Genomic DNA, 8842 nt, shown 5'->3' on the forward strand with positions numbered 1-8842 from the left:
AACATATTAATCATGGTTATTTTCAATTCCTTGTGTCATAATTCCAACACCTGTGTCATATCTGAGTCTGGTCTGATGCTTGCTTTATCTTCACATTGTGTTTTTCCCTTGACTTTTAGCATGCTTTGTAATTTCTTGTTGAAAGCCAGACAAGATGTACTAGGTAATAGAAACTGAGGTAAACAGGCCTTTAGTTAAGTTAGGGTTTATGTTAATATGGCTAGGAGTAAGGCTATTTTTAATGTTTGCTGTAACTGTGACAGAGACTTCAAATGCCTTTAATGTCTTTGTTTTTGCCTCCTTCATTGTCTTTAGCTTCTTTAAAAACTCTTCCTCAGATAATCTGTCTTTCAGCAACTTAAGCTATAATACTGTTATTATACTGGATCCCTTTTGATATGATAGAAGGGAGTCAGGAAGAGGAAGCATTGTACAATATTATGATCGAATTTCTGTTTTTTAGTGGGCCTGTGCAGCTGGGATGTAACTTTCGCAAGTTATCGTTCTCCCCCTCCCCCCACCCTTAGGTGTTATTGGAAAGCCACAGGAGGCTGGAGTAGAGAGAATACCCTTCCCTTACATGGCTAACATTCTGGTGAAATCTTTCCTGTGACAAGTATGTATCCCTTTCTTATGACAACATTTTTGAGTATTTCACAATGGCTGATCTACCTCCCTTCTGTTGAAAGCCAGGAGGGGATCTTTCTTGGCTTTTCAAGGGAGAACCCAAATAAGTGTGAGGGGGCCTTTTAAGACGATAGCCCCCAGAAACTTCTCACTCTCAAGCTAGTCCACACTCAGTCTCTAGCAACTCATCAAAATTATCATTTATGTATCTCCAACAATATGACTCTAATAGTTTCTTCTTAAGGAAAGGAGATGGAGACTATGACTCCACATTTGTCTGTCTTTCTGAATTTCAGCATGCCAGTTTGTTCTGCAACCACAGTCCTCTGATAGGCCCAAGAAAAGTCATTGATTTTGTTTGCTCAACATTTTTTTGGTTGTAAAAATGGGAGTGACAACTTCCCAGCTTTTACATGTCAGAACCAAAATCAGAAGTTTGATTTCTTTTTATATTTAAATCACTACTGCTAGACTATTTTGTCTGCACAAAGTCTCAATACTTCTGAAATTAACTAGCCAAGTCTGTGGCCTTATAAACACAGACATCCATGGATGGGTTTGCTTCTCCCAAGGCAACAGAAGAAATCCATGTGCCAGAGGAAATTTTAGCCCTGGAGTCATTCTCAAGACTCTGGAAACCCCCACACTTGAAAATATAAAATTGATATCATCATCCTCCAAGTTTTTATTTCACTGCTTTTAAAAGTAGTGAAATATATGCCACAATATGTCTCATTCTAAAGGTTGAAAAATTTATGCTATGACTATAATGACATCATCCTGCCTCCCACAGAAGGCTTTTGCTTGGAGAGTTCAGCAAAAGAACAAAATTAACAGGAAACGTCACTTTCACACACAGATGGAAAAATGTTAACATCTCCTGAATTCTATGACAGTCTCCTTGATGGGAACATACATGTCACCAAAACGTACCAACAATGTGCAAACACATCTTATGAGCAGGTGCTAAACTGAGGTCACTGCTGGAAGATGGGAGCTTTGGCAGTACTGAGAACAAAAGATTCTTCCTAGGTGTAGTTTGAAGCTAAGAAATAAGAATCATGTGTAAGGAATGTTCCAGGCAGGATAAAACTTCCGAATGCTTGAGTGACAATGTACTGAGGAGGCCTCCTATTACTTCTATTCAAACTTCATTTCATAGATCATGAAGAAATCCCACTCCTTACTTAAAGATTTTGTGAAAGTTAAAATTCTCTACTAGATTAAATAATGTTGTGATTGTTTCAAAATGAAGAAGAAATATGTGACTCTTCCCCTCCTTGAGGACTGACTTCAGTAACATTAAATTATGAAAACAGTACAGAAATATCTTGCAGATTATTTTGCTCAAAGCTCCCATATGTATTCCCTACATAGTCTAACCTCTAAGATTTATTCCATGTTGCCTGTATACTGAGATAAAAAAAGAACAGTCAAAAGCAGATATGATCAGTTCTATGCCTATGGAGAATATTAACATGTTTTCTATGTGTAAGATAAAAAACACATTTCTTTTCTTTGCCCTTTTAATTATAAGAAAGTTTTCTATTTAAATGTCCACACAGCCATAGAGAAAGGCTTTTAAAAAAATTGGAAATATCAGACAAATGGGATCCACATAATGTTATAGTTAGAAGGTGGCAACATTCTTGGATCAGTGCATGGGACAAGTATAGAGGGGTATCAAACATTAATGGTTTATAAACCGAGTTATTGCTCAAAGAACTGAATGTGAAATAAAAATATTACTGTATTACCATGATCTAATCCCTCTTTCATCCTCGTTGCATCACACACACACCATACACACACACACACACACACACACACCCCACATATGCACACACCACATACACACAAATTTATACTTACTCTGGTACTCTGATCCATTAATTCTTTCCTCTCTCTTGCTCATTTAGCATGTTGCTTCCTCCTGTCTCCTTCCTTCGGGCTAGAAAAATATTTTCCTCAATTCCACTTTCTTTTCCAGCTATGGCGCTATTTTATTCCTACTGTAACTCTTTTGTTATCCCCTTAACATTTGAAACTGTGGAAAATTTGTTCCTATCAGACAATCAAGTACACTTAAAATACAGAGAATGGTAAACAAAGTTCTTTCCTTTTTCCCTTCAGCAGGATCTCCAGCTCCTCCAAGGAGAATCAGGAGAAAGACCTCTGAGAAAAGCTTCCTTCTTATTTATCACACTTCTTCAATGCCCCCTACCCCAGGATCCTTTACCTTCTTTTCTTAAATTTCATCCCAAACTGTCAATCTGTTCCATCTGGTTTTCTCTATATAGAAGTGAGTGTGTGTGTTTGTGGCGGTGAATGGAGTTTCAAGTCCTCTGAGTATGAAGGTAGGGAATAAAGGTCCATAGTCATCTAGCAGTATTCAGTAACTCTTCTCAAACTGTTTCATTAAGATCATCAGAAAGATTTTTTGTCTTTTTAGTTTTCTTCTTTCTCATACAGGAGGAATGTTGTTGGTTTTTATCTTACTTTACATACACTCTTTGAGTTATCATGCCTCTTCTGCTTTGTCTCTGTGTAGATGATATTCAAACTGGTACTGAGGAGATAATGTCTAATTTCGCTCTTGTAGGGCAAATGGAAATTTATTAGTCTGATGATGGGATCAAAATAAGTGTGGAAAAGTGGTACTGCATACACAAAAATACAGAGAGCTCAATTAGGATGATAAGTTCAGGAGAACTGTGACAGTGCACATGAGTATGAACTGTGCACTGGTGTTGTGCAATGGTGTTGTGCAATGCTATATCTTTGATGGAATACTAGGAATAAGGAGCCATGGAAGATGAGACCACAGCAATATAAAAGTCATTCATGATAATGAAGTTTGAACTTTATTTATGTCAGTATATCCTAAAGTATGTTTTCAGAACACCAACAGTTTTTGACAAAAAATTGATATTGATAGGTGAATTTAAAATAGTCCATAATCACATGAATCCAGGCCAAGATACTGATCACATTTAAACAGGTTTCTCTACTAGAAGGGGCTCTTTATAGCCAATATACCCTGTGATTCTTTTAAGAATATAATATGTTGTATTTGTCACAGAACCCTTTGACATTTTCTAGAATATCTATTGGGAATTTGCTTAAACAATGGGGTCATAGAAGTATTTAACTTATATTTTTAAAGATGACTCAGATAACAGTACAGAAAATGGCTTGAAGATATAAATAGGATAAATATTGCCACATGTAGTCACATAAGAAAGGAAACAAGAGGATAAATGAAGCAAGATGAGTAATAAGTAGTTGATCTCACTATAATTGGTAAGCAAATGATGCTCCGGGCTAAGTAATGACATAGGCAATGATAATGGAGAGGAGTAAGAGATTTTTTTCAAAAGCTTCTTAGGACGTAGACTTAATCTCCTTGTTGGCTTTTTTTCCTTTTAGGGTGCATACTCAACAGGTTTTAGTAGACAGTAGATACAGGAAGGTGACAGAGGCAGAGACCCTCATTTCTGATATAGGAGCTGTTTGAAGGACTACAAAATGTTAAAGACATTCAATCCAGAATGTGGTAGTGACAGTAGGGGTAGGGAAGTTGCAAAGAAGGTGCCACATTTACAGCATAACAAACGTGAAAAGTCAGTGGAGGAAAATCTTCTCTATAATTTTGCATGTAACTATGTAGCTTTTAAAAAGAACATTTTTTTCCAAATCATGTGACTAAGTAAGGTGAATACTTATGTGATTTACTCTCTCAGGGATTACCTCTAATTTATTTCAATAATATTTATTCTTATATAAACTTGATTGATATACTTAATTGCCACTGAAGTTTAGGCAGATCTCAGATCTGGTACTATAATGAAACTCACCATTCCTCCCTGTGTTGGTCTCTTCAAATAATCCCATTTCTGACAAACAAACCAACAAATAAATTATTCTCCAAAAAGAGAGTATGAAAACCATGGTTTTCTCTATTTCTCCCCTCATACTTCAGTCCTACTATTTCACTTTTTTAATATCTCTCATATCCAGAAGACTCCAAAACAATCCTGAAAGACATAAAAGTAGAAGTAAATGAATGAAAAGACATACTGTTATTTGAAGGGAAGACCTAACAACATAAATATGTCAACACAGTAAAATATCATTAGAGTTTTATTTCCCTTAGAGCTAAATAAAGTTCAGCTGGAGAAACAAAACAAAACAAAAGTAACAGTAACCCTAAAATAAAATAAAAAATAACACTGAAAAAGAGAAGAATGAAAATAACCTATCCCTTAAGATACTGGCACATATTATAAAGCTTCTGCAGCTAAAACAGTATGGAAACTATACATGGAAAAACGAGTGACATAACACAAAAAAGAAAATATTTATAGTGACTTTAAAATACAATTTGACTGTATATCCTTAGTTGAATATATTCTGACATCCAAAAGAATAAAGCTTTAAAAAAAACAACATACATTATGAGGATTTATATTATAGGGAGCAGTGCTGTATTGCTACTATAGGACTATTGTCTTTATAGTGAAGGAAAAGCAAATGAGGTTTTATACAATCATGGAAAACCAGGAGTGCTGGCATGAGAGAAATAGGAAACAAATATAAGATCGATAAGGCTAGGTAATAGTCATGTACACCTGAATTTGAATTAGAACTCACAATAAGGGGATCCCTGGGTGGCTCAGCAGTTTAGCGCCAGCCTTTGGCCTAGGGCATGGTCCTGGAGTCCTGGGATGGAGTCCCACATCAGGCTCCCTGCATGGAGCTTGCTTCTCCCTCTGCCTGTGTCTTTCCCTCTCTCACTCACTCTCTCTCTCTCTCATGAATAAATAAATAAAATCTTAAAGAAAAAGAACTCATAATAAGTATGAATAGTACAAACTCATAAATTCTATCCTTAAAAAATACCTTTCTTATCCTTGTCCTCTGAAATATGTACAATGGCTGACTCTGTAAAACTGAGCACTCCTAACACCCATTTGTGGTCTTTAAATACCATTTCACAACACAAGTAATAAAGTCTTCTTAGAGGGATGCCTGTGTGGCTCAGCAGTTGAGCCTCTGCCTTTGGCTGAGGGCGTGATCGCAGAGTCCCGGGATCGAGTTCCATGTCTGGCTCCTGGCATGGAGCCTGTTTTCCTCCCTCTGCCTGTGTCTCTGTCTCTTTGTCGCTCATGAATAAGTAAATAAAATCTTTATTAAAAAAAAGTATTCTTACAGAATGGGAGATTCTGGGTAGGAAATTTAAAGATGATCCTGGGACATCTTGTGATATAAAGGAGTTAGAAAACTCTCAAAGTCCAACAGGGTTGTATCAAAAAGATGCAGAAGTCAATTTAAAGAGATTCTCTATCAGATAAAGATAGGATAATCTGAACATTAATAAGGATAAATGCAATAGATTGAAAAGCATCAAATATACTTCAACATGAGTTTATAATAATTCTTTTATAATAAAGAAAAAAACCCACAGGTAATAGTTCCTATAATACACACACACACCAAGAAACAAGCAAATATCATGTGCCCCCTGATAGTACACAGCACAACCTATAAACAATTCTTGCCATAAAAAAAATGAAATCTGGGATCCCTGGGTGGCGCAGCGGTTTGGCGCCTGCCTTTGGCCCAGGGCGCGATCCTGGAGACCCGGGATCGAATCCCACGTCGGGCTCCCGGTGCATGGAGCCTGCTCCTCCCTCTGCCTGTGTCTCTGCCTCTCTCTCTCTCTCTCTCTGTGTGACTATCATAAATAAATAAAAATTCAAAAAAAAAAAAAAAAGAAATCTGATCAAGCTTTTAAATTTAACTACCATTTTGTGGGGAATATAGAAGACAAAAGAACGTTATTAATAGTACCATGAATATGAAAACAACAAATATTGTGTCATTTCAATAAATTTCAAGTCAAAAAAGAAATGGAAGATGAAATTAAAGATTAAAAATATTTAAGAACCATCATTAAATAATTACAATAAATGGACCTCTTTGGATTTTCATTCAAATAAATGAATTTAAAAACTTATACAAAAATTAGAAAAACTTTACCACTGAGTACATATTTGAAGAAATTGTTATTTTTTTACGTATGATCATAGTATTATGGCTATGTTCACTAATGAGTCCTTATCTTTTAGAAATTCATATTCAAATATATATAAATTAGAGGTATTGATGATTGTTTTAAAATAATCTAGAGGTAAAGAGACAGGTAAGAATAGTGGTAAAATAAGACAGGTCTTGAATTAATCATTTTTGAAGCTGGGTGGTTCATTATATTATTCCATCTCTTTTTTATTTTCTAGTTTTTCATAATAAAAGGTAAGGAAAAAATCTCATATTATTTCCTTCTCCTTTCTCACATAAGGTTCTCTTTTCCCCCCTAAAATATTGCCATAGTAACTGGTCTTATCAACATGAATTTTCATCTCTAGGATGAAATCAGAACATGCTCATTAGATTCATCCTCTAAAAACTCTAAAAAACAACTTTCTGCAAGTAGCTACTTTGCTCAAAATTTGTGATTCTCTACTTTCTTTGAAATAAGGGATCATAAGTCTATTCCAAATGAACCATCATTAGTTTGATATCAAAAACACCTTACAATCTATTTCCATCCAAGTCTCTGAACACTTCCTTTACTTCTCTTTATAAACTTGATGTTTTAGTCAAAGCATTTGTCCACTTGTCTGCTTGTCCTTAAAACAGATGTGGGAACTCCACCTCCACCTTGTTGTCTGAGTAGTTGCCCTTCCTCTATATTTGTCTTAATTTGTTCCTTTCTTGAAGGCCTATTCAAGTCTCACCTCCTCCGTGTAGCTTTTCCTAAAGACTTTTCAACTATAGTCAAGTCTCTCTTATTTGAACTCCACAGCAATTATTTTCCTATAACTCATTTTATCACGTGCTACTCTATATGGCTAGTGTGATTTAATGCATATACTCTACCCTCTAGGATTTCAGAGAATGTGTCAGATTTCTCTGTACTCAAGCCCACACTGTGGAGCCTTAGACAGAGTAATTGCTCAATAAATGTTCATGTTGTGGCTGTCATTGTTGTCATTATTACTGATTGTGGTGGTGGTAAGGATGATGAGCATAAAGGAAGTTCATATGATGATAATTTGCCAGGATCCCAAAATGTCTTCGCTGAGATGACCTTGGACCAGAGATTAATGGCTGAGTTGGGGAGTATTAAGTCATAATACCAAATACCCAACTTCTGTATGGTCCTAGAAATCTATTCCATATGTCCCAATAACTTAATGCTGCCAATTAAGATGGTTTAAACATACACACAAACAAAAACTAAACCCTATTTCCAGAATTTGTCATTGACTTTTTACTCCTTGAAGCATTATAAATGTCTTGATATGGGATTAGAGGTTTACAATCTGGCCTACAATCCAGAATCAAAGTTCACTCCCATTATTTCCCTATACGTACTCTGCTTTAGCTAAAATAGTCTAATTTTAAATATCTTTGGAACCATTTCTCTTCTCCATATTTCCATTAAACTTCATTACTTCAGAGCTTCATGATTTCTTGGATTGTTTCAATTCCTTTTCTAATCCACCACCTGGCTTCCAGTCATGTTCCCTTCCAGTTCATTCCCCACTCACCCTCCATTGATGCCCAAGAAGGATTTATCTTGCTCAAAATTCTTCTATGACTATATTAGCTATAAAGGCTAAATGCCTTAACATAGTATACTAGACCCTTTATGATACTTACTTTCATCACTTCAAATGTCTGCTATATGCTAGGAGCTGACTACAGAGTGGCACATACTCTATAGTCCCTCCCCATGAGTTTATTGTCTAGTGAGAGAAAAGGGGAAGAAATCAACACAGAGAAATATGTGATGAAGACCAAGGAGAGCTATGATAGAAATGTGTAAACAATGCTATAAGAAAGAAATTTAGGGAGATCTCATTTAGATTGACCAGAAAAGATCTTCCTGATGAAGTAACATTTAAGCTGTTTCCTTCATGTGGAAAAAAAGCCACTAAGAGTTTGAGAAATCTCTGAGGCTAGAAAGAGCAGTGAAGTTATAATATATACCATCTGTTTATGTTTACTACCTACTTGATGCAATATTACTTTATAGAAAAATCATAGTAGGTAAGGTTTTTATATAAATTATGATAACCCTTTGTATTATACACTGTAAATATTTTTCTATTCTTCCATGGGTCTTTTATCTTTATAAATAATTTTT

At 35.5% G+C, this 8842-nt stretch overlaps 1 long non-coding RNA gene across 5 annotated transcripts in view; it reads right to left on the reverse strand.

Moving 5' to 3' along the window:
* Nucleotides 1–8842, reverse strand: part of LOC102154002 — a 261351-nt gene that overhangs the window by 142549 nt on the left and 109960 nt on the right. For 3 of the 5 annotated variants that reach the window (XR_005362823.1, XR_005362822.1, XR_005362824.1), the window contains exon 4: nt 4485–4664. This is a non-coding gene — a long non-coding RNA (uncharacterized LOC102154002). Of the gene's footprint in view, nt 1–3468; nt 4665–8842 lie in introns of those variants that run through there. The other 2 variants (XR_005362825.1, XR_005362821.1) reach the window with 1 other exon arrangement.

This window comes from Canis lupus, chromosome 8 (genome assembly GCF_011100685.1).
Source record: "Canis lupus familiaris isolate Mischka breed German Shepherd chromosome 8, alternate assembly UU_Cfam_GSD_1.0, whole genome shotgun sequence".
NCBI lineage: Eukaryota > Metazoa > Chordata > Mammalia > Carnivora > Canidae > Canis > Canis lupus.